Source organism: Peromyscus leucopus, chromosome 7 (genome assembly GCF_004664715.2).
Source record: "Peromyscus leucopus breed LL Stock chromosome 7, UCI_PerLeu_2.1, whole genome shotgun sequence".
Classification (NCBI taxonomy): Eukaryota; Metazoa; Chordata; class Mammalia; order Rodentia; family Cricetidae; genus Peromyscus; species Peromyscus leucopus.
Window position 1 is genome coordinate 20,955,873 of NC_051069.1, and position 7,554 is coordinate 20,963,426.

A 7,554-nucleotide genomic window follows, 5' to 3' on the forward strand; every position below is an offset into this window, starting at 1 on the left:
CTTGAACTATTGTGATAAATAACTATAAAAGTAGTGGCTTAAAGCAACAGAAATGTGGGGCTGAAAAGGTGGGTCAGGGATGAAGAGCACTGTGGTGCGTTGAATGCAGATGGCTCTTGTAGGCTCATAGATAGTTGGTGGGACTGTTTGGGAAGTATAAGGAGTTGTGGTCTTGGTGGAGGAGCTACATCACTGGGAGTGGGCTTTGAGCTCTCAAAAGTCCACACCATTCCCAACGAATTCTTGACCTGCCTCCTGCTTGTGGATCAGCTGTGAGCTCTCAGCTACTGCTCCAGCATCATGCCTGCCTGCCTGCTGCCATGCTCCCTGCCGTGATGGTCATGGACTCCTCTTCTGAAACTGTAGGCAGCCATTAAATGTTTGCTTCTGCCTCAACCAGCACAGCAAAAGCTAAAATTTGGAGTTCTTGGAAGAGAAGGGCAGAGAGACAACCAGACTCTCTGGTTATTCTTCCTGATAAAAGAGAACAACTTTATTCTTCATTTCGGTCTGTTTAAAGGACAGAGTGGGGTTACAGGGTCACTGGGAGCATCTGACCTCATCTAGAGCTTTAGGGGTCATAGGTCTCAAAGATACCTCATGAATGTACTTCCCCAAAAAAGCACACCAAAAGGCATTTTTCTTTTGGCTATCAAATTGCCCTGAAGTATTCCACAGAGAAGTGAAGGCAAGGGGAAGATTATCTGAGTCACATGTTGCCCTTGAATTCAGGTTTGCTCTTGAGGAAAGGAGCTCATTATAGGACATCTATATAGCCACATTTTTCTGTAAGTTGCCTTGGTCATGGTGTTATATCACATCAATAGGAAAGTGACTAAGGTTGAGAGAGCATGTACTGTTCTGGCGAAGGACCCGTGCACTCATGTCGGCGGGCTCACAAACTCCTGTTACTCCAGCTGCAGGGCATCTGGCACCCTCTTCTGGATTCCTGCACTCAGGGCACCGGCACTCATGCATGCACATCTCACGCAACACACACACACACACACACACACACACACACACTTAAAAAGAAAATAAATCCTGTTTCTTTCAGTAACAGAAGCTTGTTTTTGTATAGTTCTGGAAGGCAGAAGTGTCAGATCGGTTTTACTGGTCCCAAAATCAAGGAGTTGACAGCGCTGCACTGCCTCTGAATCAGCAAGCGCATGCCTGACGAGAAGCAATTTGGGAGGCCTTATTTTAACTCATGGTTTGAGGACACAGTCCCTCATGGCGAGGAAGGCGCAGCTCAAGGCTTGGCAGCAGAGATTAGCAGCTGCGTGCTCAGTGGACCAGAAACCAGGAGGAATAGAGCTAGAAGCAGTGTGGTTGTTAGCCTCAAGGCCCCCCCTTAAGAGTCCCTTTTCCTTGCATTAGCTCCTTCTTCAAGGTTTTAGAACCTCACAAAATAGTGCCACTGCCTGGGACCAAAGACACTAGACTGTAGGATACATTTCCTATCCAGTCAGTAACACCATGTGAGGCTTTAGGGGACAATCGGCCTTGCATCTTCCAGTTTCTGGTGGCTGTTGGCATTCCTTGGTTTGTGGCCCCATCACTACAACTGATGCCTCCACACTTATATTGCTTCCTCTTCTGTCTAGAGGAGGTCTCCTTCTGCCTCCCTCCTACAACAATACTTGTGGTTTTGCATTTCAAATGTACCCAGATAATCTGCAATCTCCTCACTCAAAACCTTCAACTCCGTCACATCTTGAAAGGCCAGGTTAGAGGGCACTCAGAGGTTCTGCAGACTGAGGTGTAGACACACCTTTGGGCTCTGCTTCACAGCTTATCACAAGAGGATGAAAAGCATATGGGCAGTCCACTTCCTAACTGTTTTCTTTCTGAGGCATGCTCTCACTATGTAGCATAGGTCGACCTTGAATTTGCCATCCTCCTGCCTCAGGCTCACGAGTGCTGGGTTTCCAAGCAGGTGCCACCACACCCTGCTTTCCATCATGTTAAGTGGGCATCAGGTCCAAGTTTGCTTCTAGTACCACTAAAATCCCCCCCCCCCATTTAAAACTTTCATAGATATAGCTGGGTTTTATTTTGGAATGGAGCTTCTCTTTTATCCCAAGCTCCAATGATTATTTTGTAAGATTTTTTGTTGTTGGTGTCGATTTTTAAATCAATATAATTTTAAGAAATGGCCTTCGCTCACTTTGGGTGGTGAGTGGTACGCCCGCTTGTGCTAGGGGAATGGAAAGTCCCTTCTGCATGTCACTCTCATCTGATGACAGCTTCCCCACAGCAGGCTGGCATGTTGTAGGCACTTAGCATCACTCCCACAAAGAGACAACGGGGGGGGGGGAGGCTGTGAGGGTTGAGAAAGCCACTACCGTTCATGGGGTAGGTGTTAGACAAGGCAAAGCACTTCCCTAATCACACTCCTAGAGCTCAAAGACCTGGCTGCTCCTCGAAGGGATTCCCAGAGATGCAGATTGTTTGCTTGCCCACTGCTTCTGGCAACCATAGCCAGTTGCCTTCCCGGGAGTCCTGTGAAGGCTGCAAATAGGGATTGTTCCGTTTCAGCCTCTTTCCACTCTGTTAAGGATCATTTAGAACATGCCGGGGTAACTTTTTTGTCTTAGAGCACTGTAATTTGGTTCCGTTTGGGACATTCTATGTGTGAGTCATTTCTGTAGCTGTGCTGAGAAAAATAGAAAGAATGTTTCTGAAACTTGAGGTGTCAAGCTGGACTGTTTTGGTTTTTTTTTTTTTTTTTTTAAATCACATGTATTTACTTGAAGTGTGTGTCCCCCACATGTGTGCCAAGGGCACAGGACAACTGGTAGGAGTTGGTTCTCTCCATCTTTAATGTAGATCCCTGTTGAACTCAGGTCAACAGGCTTGGTAGGAGGTCCCTTAATGAGCCCACTGAGACATCTTGCCAGCCTTTGTGCTGGACCCTTGATCGCTGTTGCTAGCATTGTCTCCCTCCCCTCCCTCCTCTCCTCTTACTTTTTCCTTCATTTCACTTCTTTTCTGCCAGGTGTTTGTGGCGCGCGCCTTTAATCCTAGCACTCAGGAGGCAGAGACAGATGGATCTCTGTTGGGTTTGAGGCCAGTTGCTATTTGTCCAAGTTGACCTCAAATTCAGTGGTTCAAGGGATCCTCCTGCCTCAGCTTCTCAAGTAACTGGAAATACAGGCAGGCACAGGCACTACTATGACTAGCTAGCTTTAGTCTGAATCGTGGCTTTCATATTATCAAAGGGATAACAGAATTTGAATCACTCTGTTTGCCAAGTACTAATATAACAAGTACCTCCCAGTTTTACAACTCTATCTATCTGTCTGTCTATCTATCTATCTATCTATCTATCTATCTATCTATCTATCTATCTAACAAGGTCCTTCTCTATGGATCTGGTTGTCCTGGACTCACGATGTAGCCCAGGCTGGCTTGACCTGGTGGCACCCTCCTCTCTCAGCATCCCAAGTGCTGGCACAAGAGGCTCCACACACCATTTCTTTTACACACAGCCACTATTGGTTGGTTTTGTTCTGTAGAACTGAAGGCCCCACCCCCTATCAATGACACGTGGACACATGCATCCATGATGTCATGGATCATTCTTTCAGAGTGATCTAGTTTTTTTTTGCAGATCCTATTCTGTGACTTTCAGCATGTTTTATTTCTAGTAACCCCTGAAGTAGAACTCCCCCGTGCTTGTCTGGCACCAACTCTTTCTCCGTGTTTCTTGTTTCTGGTCTGCCCTTCTTGATTTGGAATGTGCCAAAGAGAGAAGGATGAGGCGAGTCAGAGGGAAGCTGTGAAGTCAGAAGAAGGGGGCTGTGGGGACGAGCAGAGGCTCTTGGCAGATGTTTTGTCTCTTCCTTCTTTAAATTTGGAGCCAAATACAAACAAGCACATTCAGTTCTGAATTCTAGCCCCTGCCTGCCATGTGGACAAACGGCATAGAGTGATGACAGACAGCTAAGGCCCAGGCACCTTTCTGCTATCTTTCTCCCTTGCCTCTTAGTTTGGTTGTAAATGCCTTTAGTACACCACACCAATGCCTGGCGTCCAAAACGCCTGTTTCTGGAAGTTGTAAAGGTGAAAGGGGGACATTTAGAATCACAAAGATGAATCCAGAGTTTGCTCTGGGTCCTTGGACAAATGATCAAACCTTTGTAAGTTTTAACTGTGCCATAGATAGTGTTTACCTCCTGAGTAGTAATCGAGAAAATGTATAGAGAAGACTCAGTATAGCACCGGACAAGCAAAACAACCCAGTCACCCGCAGAGAGGAGCCCAGGGAGCTTAGGGAGCTGTGAGGTCAGGGGAGGCTTCCCTGCAGCCAGAAGAATGAGCCCCAGCCACAGGTGCCAAGAGCTGTTTAAAGCAGAGGAAACTGGGTCACTGGCGTAGAAAGCGATTGAGTTCTACTTTCTGTCAGAGGCCAGCAGGGCAAGGTTCCACCCTGTCTACTTATAACCTGTGTCCTTCTATAGCCTTAGCCGCTGAGAAGATTCTAGACGTGCCCGTGACTTTCCATTCTCTCTAGCTCCATAAATCCAGCTGTCAGTCATTCCGCTCACCACCCTGAATGATCCTCAATTGGCTTGTACGTCTCATGGTTCTTTCTAGTCATTTGGCCGAGCCCTAACCCTGCCTTAGCTCTCCGCCTTACTTCATGTCTTCATCCATGGAAGAACGGCCTGCAACTGCCTTGACCGATGCGAGCATGCTGGTGTGTCTCCCTTCCATGTGCTGAAACTTAATCATCAGTGCGATAGTACTAAGACATGGAGTGGTGGAGAAAACCATGAAGCCATGAGGGGTCTGTCCTCCTGAATGGGGTTAGTGCCTTTACAAAGGAGACTGAAGTGAGCCTGCTTTCCCACGTATGACCCTCAGCCCCGTGAGAACTCAGCAGAAGGCACTATCCAGGGCTAGAGTTCAGCGGGAGAACACTTCCATAGCATTCACAAGGCCCTGATTTGCTTTCTATCACAGCAACAAAAAAAAAAAAAAAAAAAAAAAAAAAGGGGGGGGGGAGAGGAAAACTCATTTCAAGAGCATCCAACCTACTGGTGCATTCATCATGGCCTCTCTCTAAGGCCTGGCACTGTGAGCAGTAAGTCTCTATTGTTTGTTAAGTTACCCGACCTAAGATACTGTGTTATAGTAGCCTGAATGGACTAAGATATCTGGTCTCAGCTTAAACTTCAAGAGGTCCTTAGGCTTCTCAGCAATATTATCAAGTTCCCATGGTCTTTACCATTTTCATTCTGCTTACTCTAGGCTGGTGGAAAGAGGAGATGGGAAACGCCTTGGTGTCCCCTCCCCCAGCTGCATGAACAGAAAGCATCATAACCAGACCTCCCTCCTTCCCCCTCTCTTTCCTTTCTGTTGTTTTCTGAGACAATCTTACTGTGTAGCCCAGCCAGTCCTTGAACTGGAGATCCCCTGCCTCCACCTTCTGAGCACAGGGATTATAAATCTGTACTACCATGCCCAGTAGACCGGGCTACCCTGTAAAGTATGGCTCATTTCTTTCTAAGAAGGCATCCTTACTCAGTCAAGTCCACAGAGCCTGCTGGGAAAGGAACAGGGCAGGTGAGACTTGGCAGCTGATGGGAGCTTATAGAGATGGGTGGGGATACAGAAGCCATCCCCAGTTTTTACTCTTGGATTGGCAAACCATCAATCTCTGTCTGAGACTTTTCTGATGATGAGATCCGTGATGTATTTTAATGTGGTGGAAAGGCATAGCCATGAAATATAATCCAACACATGTAGCTGGTGATTTTTAAAGCATCACAGCGATCAAATTATGCAGAAATTTACTCCTGTGCCTATTAGTCAGCTGCAGTTAGCTGGGAGGGGGGATTACAAACTTCCTCAATAACTTTTTTTTCTTTCTTTCTCCCATTTACTTGTCATAAAACTACAGCCTTACAACTTTAAGTTTTAAAAATATACACCTATTTATTTATGTGTGTGAGGGGAGGGAGGGGCGTGTGGAGGTCAGAGGACAACCCCAGGGACTGGTCTCTTCTTCCACCATGTGTCCTGGAAATCGAACTCAGAACATCTAGGCTTGGTGGCAAGGGTCTTTACAAGCCGCTGAGCCACCCTGTCAGCTTAGAGCTTTAATTTTAATATAACTATTAATCTTTTATTTCTAATCCAGAGAGTGTCCCAAATGCACCTTCAACTCTGTCATTTTCGCGGTTTAAAGTTCTGTGCTTTCGCAAAAGCACACCCTTCAACCTCAGACTGAAACCGGGTTTTTCTTTGTGTTGGGAGTTGCTTTGCCCTGCTGTTTACTGCATTAGTTCACTGCGGGTTCACTCCCCTCCCCTTACCACATACAAGCAACAGTGGTAGCGCCCTCTGGGCTGGGCTTGGAATCCCTCTTCGATTTGCCAGTGACAGTTTTCTGTCTCCTCGGGCTCCACCTAGCGGGCTGAAGTGGCCAGCACTGCCGTGACTCAGATTTGTTTACAATCCCATGCAGTTTCTCCTAAAACTATTCTCTTCATTTGTTCGGATTACTGGATTATAAACTACAGGATTTCCCCCTCCCCCAAGATCCAGAGGCTGGCAAATCCAAGGTCAGGATGCCAACAGATTTGGTGTGGGTCGGATCCAGCAGTCTCATAGATGACACTGTCTTACAGTATGCCACGTGGCGGGAGGGAGGCCTTGCGGCGATCCTCAACCCGGGGTGGGGGTGGGGTGGGGGTCCCAGAGGTCGCCTAAGACCATGAGAAAACATAGATATTTACATTATGATTCACAACAGTAGCAAAATCACAGTTATGAAGTAGCAATGAAAACAATTTTGTGATTGGGGGTCACCACAGCATGAGGGGCTGTATTGGAGGGTCACAGCATTAGGAGGTTGAGACCCACTGGACTAGGGGATCTCCTGAGGGTCTCTTTCACTGAGCACTAATCCAATTCATAGACATGTGCCCACTTAACCCAGCAGTAATCATCTTCCGAAGAAGACTCCTCCTGTCATGATTGACTTGGGGGTGGGTAGGATTTCACCATATTCCCAGGGGTGGAGGTACGATACAGACATTAAGTCTGTGGCAGTTAGATGTTATGTTGCCTCTTTCAAACTGTCTGCTCTGTTCTTGGACAAAATCGAAAGGGCTTGTTATTGTTCCTCGTGGACACATTGCTTTATTCCTCAGGCTAGGAGGAACTATCAGAAAATGTACCGTTCACTGATACTCAATTGCTTGTTCTTTTTTAAATTGTTATTATTATCATTTGGGGACACAAATACCATGGCACATGTAGAGGCTGTAGGACCACTCTGTGGAGTCCATTCTTTCATTCCACCTTTATGTGGGTTCTGGGGACCCAACATAAGTGTTGAACTCTAAGAGCAAATGCTGAACAGTCTCTCAGGGCCTGGATTACTGTTTTTAATATGCAAAGTTCCTCTTTCTGAAAGACCTTCTTGCAATGGGTGGTGACTTTTGCCTTTAATGGGATCATAGGAACTGGTCTGTGCTTTGGGTTCTAGGTAAACTTATCATTTATACAATTTCCAACTCTTTTTCCTACCTTATATAG